We start from the raw sequence: 25,953 nt of genomic DNA on the forward strand, positions 1-25,953 counted from the left end.
CACCATTTGGTCTTATGTGGTCCTAATATGTCCAAAGGAGTGCACATGTGTCGTAAGGGGCCTTATGTGGTCCTAAAGGGTCACCCATGTGTTATAACACATGTGTGACCCCTTAGGACCACATAAGACCCCTTTCGACACTATTTGGTCGTATGTGATCATAATAGGTCCTAAGGGGTGCACATGTGTCGTAAGGGGCCTTATGTGGTCCTAAGGGGTCACCCATGTGCTAGAACACATGCATGACCCCTTAGGACCACATAAGACCCCTTTCGACACCATTTGGTCTTATGTGGTCCTATTAGGTCCTTAGGGGTGCACATGTGGCGTAAGGGGCCTTATGTGGTCCTAAGGGGTCACCCATGTGTAACCCCTTAGGACCACGTAAGACCCCTTATGACACCATTTGGTCTTATGTGGTCCTATTAGGTCCTAAGGGGTGCACATTTGTCATGAGGGGCCTTATGTAGTCCTAAGGGGTCACCCATGTGTGACCCCTTAGGACCACATAAGACCCCTTTTGACACCACTTGGTCTTATGTGGTCCTATTAGGTCCTAAGGGGTGAACATGTGTCGTAAGGGGTCTTATGTGGTCCTAAAGGATCACCCATGTGTTAGAACACATGGGTGACCTCTTCGGACCACATAAGACCCCTTTCAACACCATTTAGTCTTATGTGGTCCAATTAAGTCCTAAGGAGTGCACATGTGTCGTAAGGGGCCTTATGTGGTCCTAAGGGGTCACCCATGTGTTAGAACACATGAGTGACCCCTTAGGACCACATAAGACCCTTGGCGACACCATTTGGTCTTATGTGGTCCTATTAGGTCCTAAGGGGTGCACATGTATCGTAAGGGGCCTTATGTGGTCCTAAGGGGTCATCCATGTGTTAGAACACATGTGTAACCCCTTAGGACCACATAAGACCCCTTTCGACACCATTTGGTCTTATGTGGTCCTAATAGGTCCTAAGGGGTGCACATGTGTCGTAAGGGTCCTTATGTGATCCTAAGGGGTCACCCATGTGTTAGAACACATTTGTGACCCCTTAGGACCACATAACACCCCTTGCAACACCATTTGGTCTTATGTTGTCCTAATAGGTCCTAAGGGATGCACATGTGTCATAAGGGGCCTTATGTGGTCCTAAGGGGTCACTCATGTGTTAGAACACATGGGTGACCCCTTAGGACCACATAAGCCTTACGACACCATTTGGTCTTATGTGGTCCTATTAGGTCCTAAGGGGTGCACATGTGTCGTAAGGGACCTTATGTGGTCCTAAGGGGTCACCAGTGTGTTAGAACACGTGTGACCCCTTAGGACCACATAAGACCCCTTATGACACCATTTGGTCTTATGTGGTCCTATTAGGTCCTAAGGGGTCACCCATGTGTTAGAACACATGTGTGACCCCTTAGGACCACATAAGACCCCTTTTGACACCATTTGGTCTTATGTGGTCCTATTAGGTCCTAAGGGGTGCACATGTGTCATAAGGGGCCTTATCTAGTCCTAAGGGGTCACCCATGTGTTAGAACACATGGGTGACCCCTTAGGACCACATAAGAACCCTTGCGAAACCATTTGGTCTTATGTGGTCCAATTAGTTCCTAAGGGGTGCACATGTGTCATAAGGGGCCTTATGTGGTCCTAAGGGGTCACCCATGTGTTAGAACACATGCGTGATCCCTTAGGACCACATAAGACCCCTTACGACACCATTTGGTCTTATGTGGTCCTATTAGGTCCTAAGGGGTGCACATGTGTGGTAAGGGGCCTTATGTGGTCCTAAGGGGTCACCCATGTGTTAGAACACATGTGTGACCCCTTAGGACCACATAAGACCCCTTGCGACACCATTTGGTCTTATGTGGTCCTATTAGGTCCTAAGGGGTGTACATGTGTCGTAAGGGGCCTTATGTGGTCCTAAGGGGTCACCCATGTGTTAGACCACATGTGTGACCCCTTAGGACCACACAAGACCCCTTCGACATCATTTGGTCTTATGTGGTCCTATTAGGTCCTAAGGGGTGCACATGTGTCATAAGGGGCCTTATGTGGTCCTAAGGGGCCACCCATGTGTTAGAATGCATGTGTGACCCCTTAGGACCACATAATCTACCCTGTGCGACACCATTTGGTATTATGTGGTCCTAATAGGTCCTAATGGGTGCACATGTGTCGTAAGGGGCCTTATGTGGTCCTAAGCGACACCCATGTGTTAGAACACATGTGTGACCCCTTAGGACCACATAAGGCCCCTTGCAACACCATTTGGTCTTATGTGGTCCTATTAGGTCCTAAGGGGTGCACATGTGTCGTAAGGGGCCTTATGTGGTCCTAAGGGGTCACATAAAATAATTATATACACCTTAGGATGTATACATACACCTCAGGACATGCTATCAGGGGCCGTGTGTGGTCCTGAGGGGTCACACACGTGTTCTAACACGTGTGTGACCCCTCAGGACCACACACGGCCCCTGATAGCATGTCCTGAGGTGTATGTATGTCCTAAGGTGTATATAATTATTTTATGTGTATGTATGTATGTATGTATGTATGTATGTATGTATGTGTATGTATTTATGTATGTGTATGTACATGTAGGTATGTACAAGTATGTGTGTGTATGCATGTATGTAGACCTACGTATGTATGTTTATGTATGTGTATGTGTATGTGTATGTACTAAGGTGTACATATAATTATTTTTATGTGTATGTATGTATCTATGTATGTATCTATGTATGTGTGTATGTATGTATGTATGTATGTATGTAGGTAGGTAGGTAGGTAGGTAGGTATGTATGTGTATGTATGTGTACGTATGTGTGTATGTATGTATGTATGTATGTATGTATGTATGTGTATGTGTGTGTATGTATGTATGCATGTATGTATGTGTATGTATGTGTATGTTTGTGTATGTATTTGTGTGTTTGTGTGTATTTATGTACATGTATGTATTTATTTTCTAATTTTCTAAACTAATATGATACAATAAATACAAAAAAAATTAAAAAAATTAACCTATTTAAAAAAACTTAAAAAAACTAATTTGCTATCAAAAACTATTTAAAAAAAAAACAACATGAATTAATATGATATAATAAATATATTTAAAAAATAATAAATTAAAAATGGACTTACCACTGAAACACTTTCGGCCAGATCTCTACAGTTCTTCTTGCCATCCTGCTTAACTCCAAGTCGCTCAATGCAAAATGAGGGGCTTGGGTAGATTTTCAGGTTTATATAGTGCAAGGGGTTCCGATCGGAAATCCCTTGCCACACGAGTGTTGTGTGGCTGCCAAATCAATCCGACTAGAAGGTTTTTGGCTGGAACATGCATTATTAGCCTAAAGTGCAACACAAACCCGTATGATCACCCAGAACCTTCGCTATGCTCCCACATAGTCAAAAAATCCTACAATTTCACATCAATCAAGATTCATATATCAAACTCACCATATCGATTTCATCCAATGCTTATCATTTGTACTTGTCATCATTGTTGTAACTACTATGTGCCTCATGGTTCCCATCCTGGGACCATGGTGCCCCTGTGGGACCATGGTGCCCAAAAGGGACCATGACACCTAATGAGGACCATGGAACATTGGTGGTAGCATGGCACCCTATTTGGGAAGGTCCACTTCCAAGGCTACCTAGGGTTACACGCAAATCAAGAACTCAAAAACAACGAGATCACACAAAGTAAGGTTAGTAGGCCTACCTCATCTTGTGGAAGACTCTTCTTGACTCATTGCCTTAGAACTTCCATTTTGGTGGGTTGATATGGTCATTTAAACAACATTTTTCCTCTTGGTAGAGCCCTCTACATGTCAAGATAAAAGCTAAATAAGACAAATGAATAGTGGAATTCTTGCTATTTAAGGTATAAGTTCATTTCAAAACCCTAATTTATTGTATTTTACTTGTCATCTCATGTCTTGAGCTACATAAATATTATATTCATGTTGTTTGTTGCATTGGAATCATGATTCAGTTCTCTTCCTTACCAAATGTTCATCAAATAGTTTTGTTTTCGTATCAAACCTCATTGAGAGCATTTTTCATCACCTATCTTTTACAGTTTGAAGTGGTAAACTTGATACCCTATTTCTACCTCCTAATTAGCAAGTATAAATGGGAGGCATATAGCTACCCTCAAACTTCATTACTCTTAGTAATTGTTCTAGGAGATTTTTCGATTTCAACTAACAAAGTGGTTTTATAGAATGTGGTTCCTAACATTGTACTGAGGGTACTATTGGGAGCTTCGTTTGACACTTATGGAAATATCCTTTTACATGAATGTTTAATTTTTTGTACTTTATCTTGCATATGCACGTAGTGTCATGCAACAAGCTAATTCTAATTGTAGAAATAAGGAAAGAGACTATACTTTTATATTCAATACGTGAAAAAAACATTGAGCAACTTTTTTTTGAGGAAGGAAAAGTAACTTTAACTTTCCTACTAACATAAAACAACAAATCCTTAAGCTAACAATAAATATTCATTCATAAAGTAAGATCAATGCTTTTATCTCTAACATTTAAAATACATACAAATAAGAGTTCAAGGCCTACTGTTTTTGGAATTCAATCTAAAATATTTATTAAACCATTGCAAGATAGCCAAAAGGAGAGTATCATCAAGGTGCTTTACCTCCAACCACAAACTTGTCAGTCTCCCACACACCTTCCTACTAGAAGTGGCCCTACCCTTCATGAGGGTGCAAACAAATGTTAGGTCTAATGCCTTTTGAGCCTGATGTTTTGAGGCTACATAACTCTAGTTGATCATACACTACATGTACCTCCTAACTAGCATGACCTCTGACTAGGTTGTGTATTTGATTTACGTGAACTGATAGATGCATGCGAGACAATGTGCCACCTTGAGCAAAGATTTTCATAGTTGCAAGCACAATTGAACGTGCAGTCAAGGTTCACTGCAATGAATGTTACATCCCTAGACCCTCTTTAGTTCACTTTCTATTGTTCATAAATCATGGATAACTTCCATTCGTATCATAATCATAAATCTCTTATTTGGTTCAAATATAAGAAGGATATTAAGCATCATGCACGAGTACATCTACATACAACCTTTCCCTTACATGCATGTACCATTTAAGTGTTTCCATACTATAATAATGCTCCATGTTTAACACACTTAAACAACATTAGGGTTCATAAACCTTGAGATGATTACACTGTTCAATTAAGAAATTACAGCACAAGGATATATATGCAACGGTCCTATTAACCTAAGAGTTTTTAATTTATTTTTCAACTCATTCACTAAGAGTTTTCATAGGCATTGAAGATACAAATAATGTTTCTCTAGTCTTTCTTTCTATTTCTTAAGCGGTCTGGTTTTAATGCATGGAGATGAGTAAAACATGGCTACATAAGACTTCCTGAGTCCTTCGCGACCTATCCAAACTGGGAAATGAACCTTAGTTGAAATCAAAGCTTTCTTATAAAAAAACAAGGTTTTCTGCCATTTTAACTTCAACTCTATGTTTGGGACATTGTCACAATTCTTAGTAGAGTTTAAATTAAATTATATGTCATGATGACAAAGAAGTAAGAAACCCTATCAGTCCTATCAGCTAGCCAAGTTTTGATGAACTTGAACCCTGGACCTTGACTTTGCAACACTACGCAAAGACAACCCATGACATGACATTTACTTACATGCTTCATACTACTCGGATGGAAACTTAACTGCCCATTTGTTTACTCCCTCTACTTGATGATACTCCCCCTCCCTTCTCAGAGGATGATGAGTTACTTGCATCCACTTAGTCATAAGAATGTATTTAGCCGAAACTTATACACATTAAGCTTTTTCCAATATCATAACATTAATTCACATATTTCTCAACTAATATCATTTAAAAAAGAAACCATGAATCCACAATTCATAAAAAAATCACGATGACATCATATTTCAAAGCAAAATAAACATAGTAGAATGTTTGTGTAAAAGAGGGATGTAACATGTCATATGACTGCTAAAGTGGGGGCTAAATTTAGTGTTGTAAGTTGTACACCTTTAATTAGGGTATCCAATTCCACGCTTTGTTAGCACTCACTTTCATATGTCTCATCATACTATTCATTCTAGGACTCTTATATGCATTTAATTAATAACTAATTCAAAATATGAGTCATTTCTTGATTCTAACCTCATCACACTCTTATTTGGGCCCTTAATTCTAGGTGTGCCCTTCATATTTCAATTATCTTAATTTATCATAAGTCCTAACCCATTTTAAATCTCAAGACATATTTCTCTTATCTAAACATCGTATATTGTCGCACAAACTTTATTTTGACATTAGAACCCTATTATCTTGCATTCCTAAAAAGTTAGGCTAAAAGTGTTGGGATCAGGTCCCTAATTGACACAATCCTGCACTTTCAATCCCAAATTTTGTGAGGATAATAAGATGGTCCTATCCTATTCAAATCTATGTCCGTGCGAAAATATAAAAAATCTAGGCCAGTCATTTATCAAATAAAACCTAGAATCTCATATATAAAGTAATTGTTTTCCTTATTTGTGATATCTAGCAATCTAGCAATAAGGCAAGCATATTGGCGTGATATTGGAGATATCATTATGAAGTGAAGGTGCTACTATTAGGAGAATTAAAGATCTACAATCTTTTCATCATCAAATCTTCATTAACGTTCATCAATAATGGAAGCTTCAAGAGATATTGGGGGATAATAGAGAATTACCGACTGATGATTGGCTTGTACCTCTTCCTAAGGATTGGGTATGATTTCATGTTGTTCTCATATTTCTCCAATTAACCTTTAGATCTGATATTCCATCATTCAAGTCATCTATGTATTAGTTTATTTACATCAATATCGTTTTAGGGTTTTTCTCTAACAATTTGAGTAGACTCTATTTTACATGTTCATAACTTAGCTCATAGAAATCTTAGACACATTTAAAATTCAAGAGCACACACATTATTACAATTTTAATATCATATATTCATGGAGGTGGAAATTACCAAAATGAGGGGTCAACCAAGGCAAACCCCTATATAGCCACCACCATACCTTCTTTTTATCTTGTAGGTGCAACTACAGGTTTCCAATAGAGACAGGGAGAACTAGGGACATTCAATAGACAATCACAAATCAACACCCAAAATCAGGACAACAAATCCCTGGGTCAGGTGCCCTAGGCATTCCTATCTATGACTAGGGCATTCTAGGCATCCTAGTCCCTAAAAAACTACATCAAATTTCAAGGGAGTAGCTTACAAGACCTTAGGAAACCTTAGTTCAGTTTGTATGAAAAGGTAGAAAGGCCAATACGCTCTAGGCATCTCAATCTTGTGAATTCAACTCCAAATTGTAATCATAGGTGCACCTTCATATTTTATGTTTAATTTTGTACTTGCTACTAAGTCTTTGTTTGTGTATCAGTATGTTACAACATTTCAATTTTGTATTTGCATTACACTTAGGTCCTAGTTTCATCCCATTATGAATCCTTACACTTTCCAAAGCAACAAAGGAATAGAAGCCCTAAGACATCATTTGACTCTCTTTGACAAGAGTTGGTCAATTTCAATCACATCCTTGGTGGTTTTGTATTTCAATGTTTATATGAAAGTAAACCTTGGCCCTAATTCTACCTTGTTCCATTTTCCTATTAAATAAAAGAATATTGCATATTTAGATGAAAGAATATTGCAGATCTAGAAGAAAGACAAATGCATATTTGTAAAGCATTTATAACAAAATTTTAAGAAGTCATGACCATTCAAGTGCTCTTCTCCTTTAAGAAGGATATTATCTCTTCATAGGAATATAAAGATATATATTGACATAAAAAATATGTGAAGATAAATAAAATGTCTAAAAGCAGTAATTAGTATAATTTAGAAGTTTGTTATCAAATAACATACCCATTCAAAGGGTTGTATCTTTCCTAAGAGTTGCATATTGTCGTGATGACCTATAGATATAAGATGTGGGTATAACTTGTGAAAATAGATTGAGTTTATTGAAATGGAATAAGAGATGCGAGTGGAGACTAAATATATATCATTCAAACATATTCTAATTTATTGTTGAAGAGTTGCAATTAGCATGTGGAATGAAGAGTTATGTTTGAAAGGTGAAAGGTGATGTCTCTAAATGAAATTGCCTCTTTTGGGAAGATATAAAGATAAAATTGTTTGAGAGATAAAATGTGTGGATTGAATAAAAAGTAATATCCTTTATACACCACCAAATCCAAACATATGAAGGGTAGAGTTTTAAGAAGTATATATACAAAATTTATCAAGGATTTATGTGAAATATTATAGAAGACTTTATAAGGAGACTTATAAGAGTTTATAAGCACATTTATTGAAGATTATATGAGCATATATATGATAGTATGTGAGCGGGTTTATGGAATTTTATAAGATAAAATTTAAGGGCAGAATTTGAGGATATACTACAAGACATTTATAAGTAGCATATAAAAGATTATTTGTGTGCATGAAGGACAAGATAAAGAAGAGGTTACGACATATATATTTATCAAATACATGAACAGATTTATGAGTTTCTTTTGATCTCATTTTGTGAAGACATTGGAATGAGCTTATGCATGATTTGTGAAAGAGTATTGTGAAGAATTCAACAAGGGTATGAGAAAATTTGTGGAGAAAATTTCAAGAGGAAGTTTGCATACATTTATCATATTGTACTTTGAAGGTTGGATCCTTCTATTCTAAGAGATCTTTAGGTTGCTACCTACGAATTCAAAAGTGGTGGTTGGTGTCTACAAATTTTTTAAAAAGATCAATATTTTTTTTGTTGTGGTTTTCTTTCGTAAGGGTTTCCACTTAAATATTGTGTGTTATTGTGTTCTTCTCATGTGCATGGTTGTTGATGTTGAGTAAATGATGAACTATTGTGATTGATAAAGTATTAAATTGGTAAAAGTTGCATTAGGGGTCATCTCACAATAGGGGGTTAAACTTTTTGGCCAAACATGGCATTCACATCAACATTTTGAACTAAATCTTCAATTTTTGACACCTATAGAAGCTAAACCATTAGTATTTTGAAGATGATGTGAACTAGCGATTTATGAAATTTTGTCTGTAGATTCTAAATATATGTTTTAAAAAAAAAAATTGAATGAAATTGTATTTTTTGTGTGTCTCCTCTAATAACTAGTTTTTTTGTAAACATCATTTTTAAAAAGTGATGTGCATGATGTTGCACATAAATTTTTTTTACTAAAGAAAAAATTCGGATTCTTTTAAATTTAGATTGTTTTTTATTAAGGCAAAAATAGGTTTTGAAGGGACCGGAAACCCTTTACAACCATATTTTGAATGGATCTAGAACCCTCAACCAAAATGTTTTCATAAAAAAAGAAACATGAAAACACCAGACAACCATGGGTTTTTTTGGCTCCCATGGCCATATACATGGGTTTTAAAAATAGGCTCCCACAACCAAAATAAAAACTGCTAGAAGCACAACCAACAACCAACCTAAATCCATAAAAAAGACCAGAAAAAATTCTTGCCTAAGCTCCCTCAACCAAAAACATCAAGATTTACATTTAGCATTACTCTTATGGGAGCAGAGAGTCATATCAAAAGAGGGCTTAGAAGACTTAGCTTTCTTACTCTTAACAGTAATATGATTGTTAACACCAATATTTAGCTTTAATTTAGATTGTTAACACCAATATTTGGTGCTTGCATTTAGTTTCATAACATTTTGTTGACTTTTTTTAATTAAGTTTTGAAGTTGAATCAATTATAATTTAGAGATAGGTATATGATATCCAACGTAACTTATTTTGTATGTATTAGAATTCCATTTTTTTTATTTGAACAAGGACATTAATATCTAGTACCTAGATGCTTTTCTGAATTTTTTTTCACTAATTTACTATTTTTCCATGTGTAGAATGAAGAACTCGATGTTCAATGAAAAACCTATGTTCAGAAAAACTAAAAAAAAATATAATAAAACCAAAATATATTAAAATTATACTTGTCAAAAAGCTCATTTTGAGGACTAAAATCTTGCAATTTGGTTTGTCAAGTTGATTCCACTTGGAGTTTCAACCCTATATTTGAAATAAAAAATTTTGTAGAAAGTTATAGGGGGAGGGTAGAAAGTAAAAATATAGGGTGTTTTGTTGAACAAGTGTTTGAACAAAGGGATCTTCATACAAACAACATACCCTTCATTGGAAGACTCCTTCGTTCAAACACTCGTTTGACCAAGCACCTATTCAACCGAACATCCAAAATTTGTGCTAATAATTTTGCTAACAACCATGTTTGAATGAAGTCCTCCAATTAAAAATAATAATAAATATTTTAACGTTCGACCTTCATTTGAAGGCATAGCCGACTAATATTTTAATTATTTATTTTAATTTTCTATTGCATATAAATAGAAAGTTGTTTTTTTCATTTTTAAAATCAATATAGCAAGATAAATTTGAATTATTGTTCTATAAGGCATATTTGAGACAAAAACTTTTAGAGAGGAATTTTCAAATCATATTTTTCAAAGAAGAATATGTGAAATGTAAGGACAAGACAAAATAAGAGTGCATGAAATAATTCAATAGAAAAGGCACCGAGATTATGTGAATAATGCAATGATATTATAGACAGAAACAAGGTATGCATCTTTACTTTTCTATTTAATATTGTTTCAAAAATATAAATTTTTAGTGGAAACAAAATTGTCATTTAATCCAAGCCAATATTTATGATAAAATCTATACAAATTTATTTAATGTAGTAGGAAGACATCTAGATTAAGTCATTCATCATTTTTTGTTACAATCCTCACCCCCCTACTCTCTCTCTCTCTATCACTCTCACTCTCTCTCATGGATAATCTATTCACCATTGTCTCCTTCCTTCCCTTCCTCCCTCCCTACCTATCTCTCTCCCTCTATTCACCATTGTCTCTATATGTCTCTCCTTCCAGGTTTTCTACTATTTTTCTCACCTCTATCTTTATCTCTCTCTCTCCACCTAACTTTATCTCTCTATATGTTACCAAATCCTCTCTATCCCTCTCTAGGTTCTCTCCCCCTCCCAAGCTCCCCCTCTAACTAGATCTCTACCTCTCTATATATTTTGATATATAAATACCTCACTCTATCTAGATCTCTAGGTAGATCTAGTATATCCACATTTATGCCTCTATCTATCAGCAATATGTTGTTCTCCCTCTAGATCTAGGTATCTACCTAGAGTCTATCTAGATATATGTTTCTCTCTAGAAGGTCTCATAACTCTCAAGTTATCGACATGTCCCTCCCTCCCCCTCTAGCCTTTCTCTCCCTTCCTCTCTAGGTCTCTAAATTAAATATCTCTATCCCTCTCTAGGTCCTCCCTCCTTCCCTCTCTTACCTTAAATTATTGCCTCTATATCACTACCTACTTCTCAGGCTTTCTCTCCACCTAGTTCACTCTCTCTCACCCACTCTCTTTACCTCTAACTCTACCTCCCTCCCTCCCTCCCTTCCTCCCTTCCTATCTCTCTCCTTCTCTCTCCTTCATTTTCTACTCTTTTTTAGCACCTCTATCTATGTCTCTCTCTCTCTACACCTCTCTTTCTCAATCTATTTCTTACTAACCACTCTCTATACCTCTCTAGGTCCTCCCTCCCTCCCTCTCTCTTTTCTACTCTTTTTTAGCATCTCTCTCTCTCTCTCTCTCTCTCTCTCTCTCTCTCTCTCTCTCTCTCTCTCTCTCTCTCTCTCTCTCTCTCTCTCTCTCTCTCTCTCTCTCTCTCTCTCTCTCTCTCTCTCTCTCTCTCTCTCAAACAAATATATATCCATCTATAGGTACTCCCTCCCTCCCTCCCTATCTCTCTCACTCTCTCTCTCTCAAATTCTCGCTCCATCTCTCTCTAGGTCCTCTTCCCCCTGGATGTTTTCTACCCCCTTCCCTCTCTACTTATTCTTTTGCTCACCTCTAGATCTATCTAGGTCTATAACTCTCCCCACTCATCCCTCATTGCCTCCTACTCTTTCTCTCACCTCTTTATCTCTCCCCATCCATCCCTACTGTTCTACCCAACTCTCACTACTTATCAAACTCCCTCTCTCTCCACCTAACTCTCTCTTTATATCACCCATTTTCTTAATCTCTATGTCTCACCCCCTCTCTAACTCTTTATATATCCCTATATGTGTATGCATCTTATTGGAATATTTAATTTATATATTAAAACCCAAGAAAAGTATGTTACAAGTGCATTTAAACATTTGGTAAAATTATATATTACATCCTAGATTGAGTGCATGCGTATGTGATTGTGTGTGATTGATGGATAAGTTTTTGAGTGCATGCTAAAAATTGTTATTGGATAGAAGGAGACATCATGCTAGACATGTTATTTTTATTTTCAAGTTATCTTTTTGATCTTTTTTATTCATAAGCTTTGAAAATGTTCATGGACAATATTTAAGTTAACCTTTGCATGTAGGGATATATTGTGCAACCATTTGTTAGTTTTGCTTGTTATTCTTCTGGATTCGACTATGTATATTTATTAGTTATTATGTACATGTACATTATTTTTAGTAATTTGTTGAGGCTCTTAAAAATTTATAAGTTGAAAAGTAATTAAATATTCTAAATTATTCTCTTGTATATATGTTTTTTTGTGTAGGGACTAAACATATAGGAACTAAAACAAAAATTGAGCCAAATTTAGATATTGGAGCAAACAAGGCTAAAGAGCACATAGTTGATGTTAGAGAGGAGGCCCAAGTGCAAGCAATTGATGTTGGAGAGGGGTTAGGATCACTTCTTTCTACCTCGGATAAACATTTAAATCTAGCTAAAGAGGTGAAGAGAAAATATTCTTATAGAAATTCATATCATTAACTTGAAATGGATATGGAAAAATTGAAATTTTATGTTAAACAGCCTAAAAATATTACTAGGTCAATGAATAGAACTACAAAGTGAATAATTTCTCATTTCAATAACCTTGATATACTTGATCAAGCCCAATTGTTATCAATTGTACAATTTCTTAGTAATGAGCTAAAAGAGCCATTACAATTGTTGGATGTAGATTCGACATTGAAAAAGAGCAAAGATTCACACCTACAAAAAGATATTGTTGAAAATGTTTAAAAAAATTGGGTTCCATTAGAAAATAATATCGATCAATGGATAAGGCCATTTCAAGAAGAGTGATGTTGACATCTATTTTAAGTGAAAAAATGTCCAAGAAAATAAAATCTCTTCACTTTCAACTAAGATTGGTTTCAGTAGAAAGACACTAACACAATATGTGAAAAGGAAAAAGGCTTTGGATGATAGTACCTCGGAAGGGAATTGAGAAATTATGTGTAGAACTCCTCGATTTGACAGCATTGAAGATGTTCTTAGGAACTTTATCTCAACTTTTTTGGAGCAATCATACTCGTCCATTAAATAGGAGAGATGTTATCAAACACAAGATTGGGCCCAATGGTCATGATCTATATACAAAACATTGGTTACTAATAACACAAAATTAGATGTATGTGATGTTTAATAATTCATATTCTCATATAATGATTGGGCAAACAATGTTCAAAAGGTTAAGGCCATATTATATGAAGACAAACAAGATTTTTGAAACTTCTTGTCGTTATCACATTGAATTTGATCTCTACTATCAAGTGTTTCAAAAGTTAGATAAGAAAGTGATGGTTTTCAAAATATAAATCATAAATAGACAGGTCAGTTTATAACATCCATCTTATGTGATAATAAAATGATGATAATGTAACCAATCAAATAAACTGCATAAAAGAACTTTGTGGAACATATGGAAATTTGGCTAAAATGCCTTTGGAAAACAAAGATAACGACCCAATGAATATGGTAAAATTACAAGAGTTACGGGTACATAAACTTTCAAACAAAATTTGGGAAAGAATCCACAAGGTTCGATTAGGTAGAAGAGGAGGTACCTATTGGAACATTTATGAAAAAGAATCGTAAATTGATACAACCATACATACATCACAGATTTTTTGCTAACTGGCAAGCATGACAATTTCAAACATTAAAAAACACTTTCGCACTTGGGACTATTTTATCAGTAAACTTTGTAGAAAATTACTATTTTGTACATGAAAAAGAGACTCAATCACAATATTACTTTTCAAAACAGAGCATTATTATGGTGTATGTGTTTTTTTATTAAAAAACACCAAAACAAGGGTGTTAACCCTTTATACAACAACCCAAAGGCGGCAAGGAGAAACTACAAAACAGGGGTGTGGACCCTTAACAGACCAAGGTTAGACAATCCAACAGAAACACCTATCCAACCTGCAACACACCAAAACCCAGCTCAAGGATGGGGAGAAACACCCAAACCTTGACCAAGAGGGGTTTGGGCGAGGGGAGCAGACTTCCCCTTCTGCCTGCAACAAACCACAGTCCAAGCAATAATTTCATTAGGACCATCAAAAGAAAGATCAAGCAGGGAAGATCTCGTAGAGATTCTGTCAACATCAACAATAAGATGAAGTTGCAAAATAGCAGCAGGTTGCTAAGATAGAACAACATCAGGAGCATATTGCTACTACAGAACCATGACAAGAGAAGACTTACCATGAGAAGACCATTGCTAAAGGAAATGATCAATAGGATACATAGACTCAAGGCCATAAGGGGGGGCAAGCAAAGGCGACATTAACAATCAGAGGCACAACCTCAACCTGGGAGGGGTCCTCCTTTGCATTTGAGGAGACATCATCATCAAAATCAGAAAACCATGACAATCAAATGATCAACAATCGTGTATTTCCACCAAGCAGCAACACCTTTTCGGCGAGAGAGAACAATTTGAAGCTAGATGATCCATTGAGAAGCATCTCCGGCAATGAAAGGGGAGACCCTCATAGTCCAATGATTGAGTTCATGACCTATCCCAACTAAGAGAACCACATCCCCTGGGAGTGGCATAGAGATGTCAATATCGATTAGAATTCAAACAAAGATAGAATGACCCAGGGAGGACATGGCATCATCCACCTTCAAGAATTGGCCAGTAGTATTTCCAATGGTCTCGTAACAAGGATGCTCCCAAAAGTGAAGGGGAAGGTTGGGAAGATGCACTCAAATTGAATACAAATTGAGTAGTTCAGAGAGATGGTTAAAATAAGGTGCCCATGGCTTGATCGAGAGAGAGTAGGCTCCCCAAGCCCACAGCTTGCCCAGCACCAAGTCATGATCATTAAAAGAAGCAAAGGAAGCAATGAAAAAATCCCTAGCATAGGGGTAAAGATCAATACTACTAGCAACCATAGGCTTTGAAGAATCACTAACCCAGTGATGGAGGTCAAGGAGAGAAGGCCACAACCTAATAAATCTTCACACCAACCCACAACGTTGGTAGAAGCCAATGTTTTGAACCACATCTTGTCCACAAACCACCATAGGGGAAGTCTTGGCACAAGAAAGGGATGAGGTTTCCCCTTAGGAGGTAGAGCAACACTAAATTTGGCCACATGAGAAAAGCTCTGCCTACTAGTAGAAGGTCTAGAAGGGGGGACCCCACCACCAACATCCGACCCACCCAAACCTAACCTTGGGCCACCATCAGAGATGGCGACAATAGGTCGGGGAGAAGCAAGAGGACACACATCATCCACCCATAGAGAAGAAGGATCAAGCGGGAGTAATGGCAAGCCACATGAAGAAGGCATCAGGGGAGGGGTTGAAAGGTCCAACTCATCGGAAATGGCCACAGAGCGTGAGTCGGGCGAGGCAAAAGGAGAAACTCCATCTGAATGCAAAGAGGCGCACAGAGAAAGTGAACCCTTTGAATGCAAAGTGGGAGCTTTTGTTTCAAAATTTTCTCAAGTGGAGATACCCTTATGTTAAAGGCAAATGTTTATGGTTTATGTGTTTTATCGACATGCACAATTAGATTTAGATGGTGTTGACAGTACATTTAAAGCATTAGTCATTAAGAAAGAATGTCACTTTTATATTAGTAATGATAAAGAGCATGGGTAGAACATTGTTTTAAGAGTTTAATGAATATTTGTCAAGCAAGAGTAAAAAAATTGAAAAATACTTTATATGATCAAATGCATGTGTGTCACAATTCAAATTATCAATGTCATTTTATGCACTATATAAATTTCATGAAAATGATAATATACCATATTTTTGGAGTTTCTTTGGTAGTGGGCATGGAAAGGGCAAACATGATGGCATAGGAACTCACATCAAATATACTCTAAGAAAGTATCAAATGACTTATCTAGGAGACTGTATAAATGATGCACATGATGTTGAATGGTGTAAAAAATACTTAAATGTATCAAATGAGGTTGGCACATCTTCAAGAATAAACTAATACATTCCATATAGAGTGTTTTGGGAGATATCGGGTATGTATTGTTTGAATTTAAAGCTATGTATGTATGTGTGTGTGTATGTGTGTGTGTGTGTATGTATGTATGTATGTATGTATGTATGTATATATGTACATGCATATGAGTTTACTTATTTTAATTTAAATTTAAATGTATATAATTGTTGTAGATGTTAATAGAAGATCAATGAATGGGGATGAAAAAGGGTAGAGACAACAAGATCTTTGCATTGTGTCATGAATACAAATAGTTGTGCATAGACATTGTACACTCAAGATTACTCATGATTTTGTTGTGACTACATTTTGGAAAACTATGATAAATGCAACAACCAAGAACATGGATATGTCATTGAATGGAATTTGGTGGTACTAGATTCTATTGACACATACGATGAAGATGAGGAAGAAATATTTGTAGACGTTGCTTTGATTTCAAGTGATTATGACCATATTTTAGGATTGATCAATAAAGGTACATTATGTGTATATGTATTTGTAACTTAAACATTGATGTTTCTAAATTAAATTTTACAATTTTTTCATGTAAATTTGATGTAGAAGAGATGTTTTTGCAATCATAGAAGAGGTTGGGGACATAGGTGTTAGTTATTATTTAGTGTGTTGCAAACAAGTGAGGGAAAAGTTAACAAAACTAGTGACAAGCAATGGAGTGTTGTTTCCCAAAATGTTCAATTATATAGATGATTTATCGTGCTTTCAATTTATCTATTCATATATATTTTGAATTTGTTATGTCTTACCAAGTGATCAAATAATGTTCAATATATATTTTTCAACAATTACATGTCTTACAGGTTTGAAAATGTTAGTCTTTCCTTGAAATGTTGTTTCCCACAGGTTAAGTTGTAGTGCAAGGGACACATCTCAAACAAGTCAAAATTGTTCAACATGGGATTCATTTTATTGATTATCAGCCTGACAATAGGGCATATCGATATAGCCATCTAGTAATTGCTACCACCCTATCTCTTCAACCAATTCCACGTGGACGTGGACTTCGTAAGTGGAGACTAGATAGTGATGATTATCAAAGAATATTATATGTCATTGAAAAGAGGGTTGAACCACTTGACGTGGTCTGAATAATACATATGTGTGCTCGTCCTTAAACAATTTCCACAAATTGTAAGACTAGATTAAAGTAAATTTATATTTATAGTTTTGGAAGTTTGAGTTTTATATATATATATGGATTTAAATGACAATTGGTTTTCATTTATGATGTCATATACATTTACATCTTAAACCATTCTAGTTAATTTTAGTATGCATCGCCTTATGAATTCTTAAAGGTCCTTTATTTTAAATTACTTGTATAATTTACTTTATATCTTTGTTGCATTAATCAACTTTAATGTGGGTATACCAACTGATTTAACCATTTCCCAATGTACATTAATTGTGGTATAAATAACATATATAGTATTTGGATTACAAACTTTTCTTTCTTGGGATTTAGGCTATGTACAAAACTTAGTCTTTTGTTGTGTAACTATTGCATACATTTACAAACTACTTGCAAACAAATTACTATATAAATTAGTGTTCATCCACCTTGATGAAGTGACTACGTGATCATCAAAACATACATATAAATAATTGTTGATTGTTGGTTTTACATAATTATCGATTGACATGAACATTATACACTCGGGATTGCTCATTTTTGTTTTGTTATTACATACATTTTTTAATGTCAAACTCATTCTAGCCAATAAGAATCCTAGAAAAAATATTTTGTTATATATCAAAAAAATTAGATGTTTTAGTATGAGTTGACATAAATATTAACCTCAAGTGGGAAATTTATAGCATATAATTATGTAACAAGCATATAGGGACTACAAACTAGAGCTAAAAATATTTATAATTGTGATTAACCTAGTACTATATATTTCTTTCTTGGATACGTACTAGAAATGACAATTAGATTGTACACCAAATTATAAAGCTAAGGTCAAAGTGCTCATATATACACTATCAAATTGACAAACAAGGATTATGAAGCTTATCTATGGATGTGATAAAATGAGGTTTAAAATTATAACAAGTACATGCTTTGTGATCCAATGTACTAATTGTAGTGAATCTCTCACTTGAACTAAGAGATAGTTTACATTCCATTTTAATTTAATGACACACTTGTACACAACTTCACAACTAATTTCAAAAGGAAATTGTGAATTCATATATTTTTTTGAGCTACTTGATAAAAAATTTAATTCCAAAAATACAGTATCTTGATATAAATGAACTCATATAATATTTAAAACTCATGTCCACAATCTAACGTACACAAACCATGTAATCATAAATGAACTTTTGAAAACATAAACATATAAATAAAATCATATAATATTTAATTTACTCATGTCCAAAATCTAATGTAAACATGTCCACAATTATAATCAAACGTGTATCACAAGCAAACATGTAATCAAGTCCACAAATGTATGATATCAAACATAAATGTCCACAAATTGAGATCATTAAACGTGCAAACATGTCTAGAAATGTATGTCCATAAATGTATCATCAAACATATAATCAAGTCCACAAATACATAATCATTGAACATGTGCAAATATCATAGATAAATGTCCATAAATGTCTCTAGGTGGTAAGGCCATTATGTTGGCTCCTAGTGGAGCAACCCTCTAAGTGAGAATCCCACTTCAATGTATGCACCGAGTCCAGGAGATGGTACAAAACATTCATAAAAATGTACATTAAATGTTATATTAGAATACATACAAATTAAATAAATTAGTGTATGATTTAAAAATTTAAAACTCACGTGTCCACTAACATTAGTATCATCAACTGTGTTACGCCTACGTACACAGTTTGTCCTCAAGCTAGGAGTAATATGAGTGATAATTCCACACGCGCGTGCGCACGTAAACACGCATGCACGGACGCATGCACATGCATGCGTGCATGCCCACACACACAAAAAAAACACAAAATAGGACTAGAGATCAAAGTAAAACTTATTTTAATTTAAACTTCTAAATCACATGTACATCCATGTATATACATGCGTATTAGGTGGCATAGGATCCATTGTAATGATCATATCTACTAAATCGTCTATATTCATCTCTATGTCATTCCACAGTAATGACGAGTGCAAGGGACTATGTAGGCGAGTTGGCATCAACGAAAAGTCTGAATGTAGTAGCATATCCATATAACCTAAAGATCGCATCATCTATAGCCTCTCCAAGTCAAGTGAATCTAAGCCCTCAAATGTATGATGCTCAACATTCGTTGAAGGATTAGTAGCTTGGGTATTTGCCTCTACAACAATCAAATGATCTATAGGTGGATCATCATGTGCATTGGTGTTGCCAGGGTGATGAGAATGTTGGGAAGGTCTTGTAACCTGGTTGGATCTTGAACGTGGACAACAAGCTCTACCCATATGGTCTCTAACCTCGTGTAAAGGGATGCCAAGCTCTATTGAAATGAAAGCATATGCCTCCAATAGGTCCTTTGACAAAAAAATTGTTGTACTCCATAGCAGATAGTCTCTTGTAAGACCATCTATGTCTGTGGGTAAAGGAATGATTGCGACAACATAAGGATCAGTGTCACCTATCAATGATCTCAATTGTGGATGACTCATCAAATATTGGCCCACACAATTAGAAGATACCCTAATTGCCGCAATTACAATATCAACAACATTATTAATTGCTCCCCTTTGGGAAGCAATGACAACCCGGTTTTCTATGAGGCCGAGGGTTGCAAAGAAAGCAAGCAACCTCTCACCAACCAAGGCCCTATAAGTTGAAGTTGCTCGATATGCCCGACAATAAGGCTCCCTATTAGCAACTTACCACACCCACCAAAATATGCCAGTAGATCTAAGTAGTTGTCATTGAGGCACAAATTAATCTTATCATACACCTGCTATACAAAATATAAGGGATTTTGGTCATTATTTGGATAATGACCATGTGTAGCAAAAAAAAAAGGGTAGATCAAAGGGCCAGAAGGGGGTCCACACATCTAGTCACCTTAGGTTTACCATTGTAGTATGAAAAACATTGGGATTTGATGGTTTCTTTCGGGACAATGAGTTCAACTAAGGCAAGGAAAATATCACCAGAGACATATCTTTTTGTATCTAGGCGAGAATAGCATCTACTACCTTAGATGAATAAACACATGTATCACCTAGTTTATATCTAATACGCCTTAGGCTAGCTAAAATAAACAAGCATCCCTATTAATCCTTGTAGTGTTATAGTCAACTATAGTAGCTCACAATCTATGTATCTCAATATCAACACATGAAAAAATCCTCTTAGGTGGCACTAGTGCATCTGCCAATCATTTCCACAAGCAATTATATCTCTTTCCCTTACAAATGAATTGAGATAAGTGGAAGGCAATGAAAAGGAAAAGAATGGCCTTTATCCTTTAAGGCACTCACTAGATTAGAATCTCAACCTTTCTAACAAGGTGCTCTTAATACATGACAGTCCAAAGGAGATCAACTTGGTTGAGATAGGAGAGCACCCTTACAAATTTAAACCACTTTATATTCCAAGAGGGCTTTCCTTGCTAAACTTTTGATTGAGGATACGATCACTCATCAATAAAAAAGATCTTAGGAATGTGAATAGGGAGACATATTATCCCGCCTTCACAAACATGAATAGAGGCACTTGTCCACAACACCTTGTAACTAGGGACACACAACTAGCCACAATTAATTAGTCAAATTGACCCTTAATGTTGTATAATATAGAGGCAACACTGTAAGATGCAAAAATGGAAGAATAAAATATTTAAATTGCACGTGGAATTATAAAAGGAATTTCATTATAATCATACTATTCATTAATTACATCCAATGTATTAGCTTTATAGAGTCATTATTTTTCCAGTACAAGAATGACTTCTCATCCACCCAACTAGCTAACTAATTGGATTATTAAATGTAAACCATATTTCCTAACAGCCCCCTTAAGGTTTACATAATGAAAAAAGAAAAACAAGAAAAGGACTGTATCAACATTAGCCTAAACTTTTGTCTAGGCAAATGTCTTAATTCTCCAATTCTTCATCATCATCAACCTAAACATTTTTTCTAGGCAAATGTCTTGGTTTTTCTCCAACTCTTCATCAACATCAACCTAAACTTCTTTGTCTAGGCAAATGTTTTGATTATCCAACCCTACAGTAACATCAACCCATACTCCTCGAGTATGGGTTGTTGGACATTGTTGTTGCTAGGATATGTTGTTGTCATTGATGTCAACATATTCTTTCTCTGGTGATTGCAGATTGGTTCATTGTGATTATGGTTTGGTGTATGGAGTATCTTTAGTATCATTATATTCTTATGTATTGGTGTTGGTGATCCGGGAATCTTAATTGATTGTATCATATGATCCGGTTTTGCAGTTTGTTTATTTGATCAGTGCTTTGCAGAGTTCAGTATTTCCTCCTGTATATTCTGGTGTGATCAGATCTTGATCTAAGATTTTGGGATATTGTTTGGGATGGTCTTGTGTATCTTTATTTCAGATGGTTCGTGATTTGGTGCTCCACAAATTATCTTTCTTCGTGACAATTGTTGTTGTTTGAGTGTTCTTGAGTTTCAGATGTTGATCGATGAAGATTTGATAAGTGGTGTTGGTGCAACTATTACTGATGATTCTAACATGCTTGTGTTAGACAGCTCAGATAACCAAAGGAAAACTGAGAGGGGGGGTGAATCAGTTGTCACCGGATTATAGAACTTTAAGCATTCAAATTTTTATTACCGAAATGCATAAACCAAATACCGGAATGACTGATATAGCAATTAAAAATGAACATAAATCACATAACAGTTACCATCCATCCAGAACACATGACACCAATATTTGTACGTGGAAAACCCGGTAAAGGGAAAAACCACAATGGGAAGCCTACCCACAGTTAGATAATACTTCTGCAGTAAGCATGTGATTACAATATGAGGGGCCTGCACATGCAGGAAGGCCAACAGCCTCGAGCGCACTTCTCAACACAAAAGGAGGCTCACTAACTACAAAATAAATCCAGACTACAATCTAGAATGAAGATTGAGCTGCAAGTATAGCATCTCATATGCTTGAGTACAGTTTCGATTAAGCTCAATACCAGAGGCCTTAAACCTCTTCCACAAACCCAATTCGATCACCTATGATTGACCAAACCTTCTGCATATGATTACAATATTATTCGCACATAGATAAACCTATAACCCACATACCATGATCAACAAAGAGATCTTACATCATATTTATACCAACCCGGGACCTAAATAATTAGGTCGACCACCTAAAAGATAATACAATAAATTCATAACATAAACCCGCAATCCAATGATCAACCAAGTTGTCTTAGGCCGAAAACAATGTAAACCAATCACTAAATCTCGTCGGTAATGCATCAGGATCATCCTCCAACACGTTACATAAACTGGTTCATAACCTAGATAACACCAGACCCAAAATAGGTCGCCATAAACCAAATCCAACACCACCGATGAATAAGAAAATGAACAAGATAACCAACAGCATCCTGAAAACCATCTAGAAGCCGCACCAACACCACTTATCACGTGCATAAAAATATCTTCAACAAAGCTTTGCTAGTAAAACCCTTATCGGTGACCAAAAGGCTTACTAGAACAAAGAATAGCTCCTAAGTCATCAAATCTCGAACCAACTGATCGTGATACACATCTGAATAGCATAAATGATAGATACAAATCAATTCCATAAACCAGATCATACCGGATTAATATCATAAACCAACCACTCTACTAGAACCAACCGAAAACCGGTAAACAACCAAAACAGTCGGTGTTGCCATCAATGACAAAACATCAATGCAACACATAATCAATTCCTCCAAATTGCCAACAGCTTGCTCATGTTTCCTAATCATGTCCTATTTATCCTGATGATCCACATTGATCGTTGTGCGAGTTTTTGGTGATTTTGTTGAACCGGTGATATTCTTCGTGTTATGTAGTTTTCCTGGTGGTGTAGTGTGTTGTGGTTGACCTTGGCGTGATTTCTGGTGGTGTTGAGCGTTTGGATATTTGGTTTAGGACCATGTTATGTCATGTAAGTCATTATATTGTTCTGGTGGTTGATCTTTGTATCGTGTGATGTAATTTTGTAATTGTGAATTGAGGGTTTAGCCAACCTTGTTGTAAAGGTTGATGAATTGTACAAATAGGTGATAGTCATGTAATTTGGGTATCAAGGTTGTGTTTGCATTATCTGTGAGTGGTGTATGTGTGATCAAGTGATTCATCCTTCGCCATTGTGATTGAGTAGAGTTTGGTGTTGCAGAGAAGACATTGTGCTTAACCGGAACTGTCATCAGGCATTTGGAGATGTCATTATTGCAATTCATTCCTACCGGATTGTAGTCTGAATCTTGTTGTTAGTCAGTGAGACTTCCCTGAGGGTTGTAGCCTTCCAGGTCATCATATTTTTATCAGTGAGCTCTAGACAGTGTGTCTGAATGCATGTGCATTTCCCATTGTAATATTTTCACATTCTACTAAGTATCATCTTATTGTGGGTAAGTTCCCATCGTGGTTTTTCCCTTAACCGGGTTTTCCACATCAAAATCTTTGTTTTGTGTGTTGTGTTATCATCTTGTTTATCTCTGTTATTGTTGCAATTTATCAGTCTATTTTTGTGATTAAGTTTGTAGATCCAGTGAAAATTGATTCACTCCCCCTCTCAGTTTTCCCTCATTGTTGTTGCCAACAATTGGTATCAAAGCTAGATCCTCTGGAAAAGAATCTTAACCGCTTGATGAGATCCGAGATGGCAATTGCAACTGGAGGTGTTATCTTTAAGGAGAGTATGAGATTTGATAGTAGTAAATATGCTAAATGGAAGAACCAGATGGAAGTGCACTTGAGATGTCTTGGAGAAGATTACTAGAAGATTACAAAGAATGCCTATTCTGCTCCTCCGAATGGACCGGTTACTGCTCATGAGATCAAGGAATCTAAACATAACATTAGAGAAAAGGAAGCATTGTTGAGTGCCCTGACTGATTCATAAATGACAAATGTAATGGGACTTCAGACCGCACATGAGATCTGGGAGAAGCTTGAGACCCTGTATGAAGGAGATAAACAAGTCAAAGTTTCTAAGTTACAGAGTTTGAAAGGGAAATATGAGATGTTGAAGATGGGAGAAGATGAAAACATAAATACCTTTATGGCTAAGGTGAATGACCTTGTCCTAGGTATCAGATGTGTCGGTGGAACCCTTGAAGAAGATGAAATTGTTGCTAAGGTGTTGAGATCTTTGCCTCCTTGTTATAATCATAAGGTAGCTGCTATTGATGAGATCCGAAGTGTGACTAATGTGACAAGAGATATGTTGGTTGGAAAGATTGCTACATTTGAGCTTAGCGAATTTGGTGAATCACATGGAAAGTTTGAGACAGCATTTAGAGCATCTGTATCCGGAAAACAGAAGTATGAACCTGAAGAATGCAAAATATTTGGATATGAAAGAGAAATGAGAGAGATGGAAGAGTAAGAAAGAGAACTTGATGAGCTTGAAGCATTGATTGCCCGAAGATTGCCTAAGGGAGTCGGTAAGTATGATGGAAAATTGCCTTTGAAATGTTTCTCTTGCAATAAGGTAGGACATTTTGCTTCTAGGTGCCCGGAGAGAATGGCTAAGTATGATAGGCATAATAAATTTGATAAGCATGATAGAAATGATAGATATGAGAAGCATGAGAAGTATGATAAGCCTTACAAGTCTAATCAGAAGTATAGGAATCAGAAGAACTGCTATTATGTTGTTGATGAAGGTGTTACAGATGATGAATCAGAAAGAGATGAAGTTGTATTTCTTGTCATTAAGGAAGATGGACCGATACATGTTGATCCCACTAGCTACACTATTGAGGAGAAAGCTTTAGCTGCTAAAGTTGAAGAAAGAGATGAATGAGTAATAGACAGTGGTTGTTCACATCATATGACCGGTGATAAAAGCAAATTTGTGAGTATGGAAAGGTGTGATGGTGGAATAGTGAGATTTGGAGATGACAAAGCCTGAGTGATCCGTGGTAGAGGTTCTATTTATTTTGATGGCAAGCATGATACTAATGATGTCTTGTATGTTGAAGGTTTAAAGCATAATCTTTTGAGTGTTGGACAGATGGTTGACAAAGGTTATAATTTACAATTCAAGAGTGGTAAATGTAAGATCCTAAATGCCTTTGGTATAGAGATTGCATCTAGGACTAAGAGTGAAGGTAATATTTTTCATTTGAATGCTAGTGAAAAAAGAGGTTTGATTGCTCGGATTGATGAAAGTTGGTTGTGGCATAGGAGAATGTGTCATGTTAACTTTGATTCAATGATTAAGATCAGTTCTATTCAAGTTGTTAGAGATCTGCCTAAAATTGTTAAGCCTATTAATCCGATATGTAAAGAATGTCAATTGGGTAAG

The sequence above is a fragment of the Cryptomeria japonica genome, chromosome 1 (assembly GCF_030272615.1).
Source record: "Cryptomeria japonica chromosome 1, Sugi_1.0, whole genome shotgun sequence".
Lineage (NCBI taxonomy): Eukaryota > Viridiplantae > Streptophyta > Pinopsida > Cupressales > Cupressaceae > Cryptomeria > Cryptomeria japonica.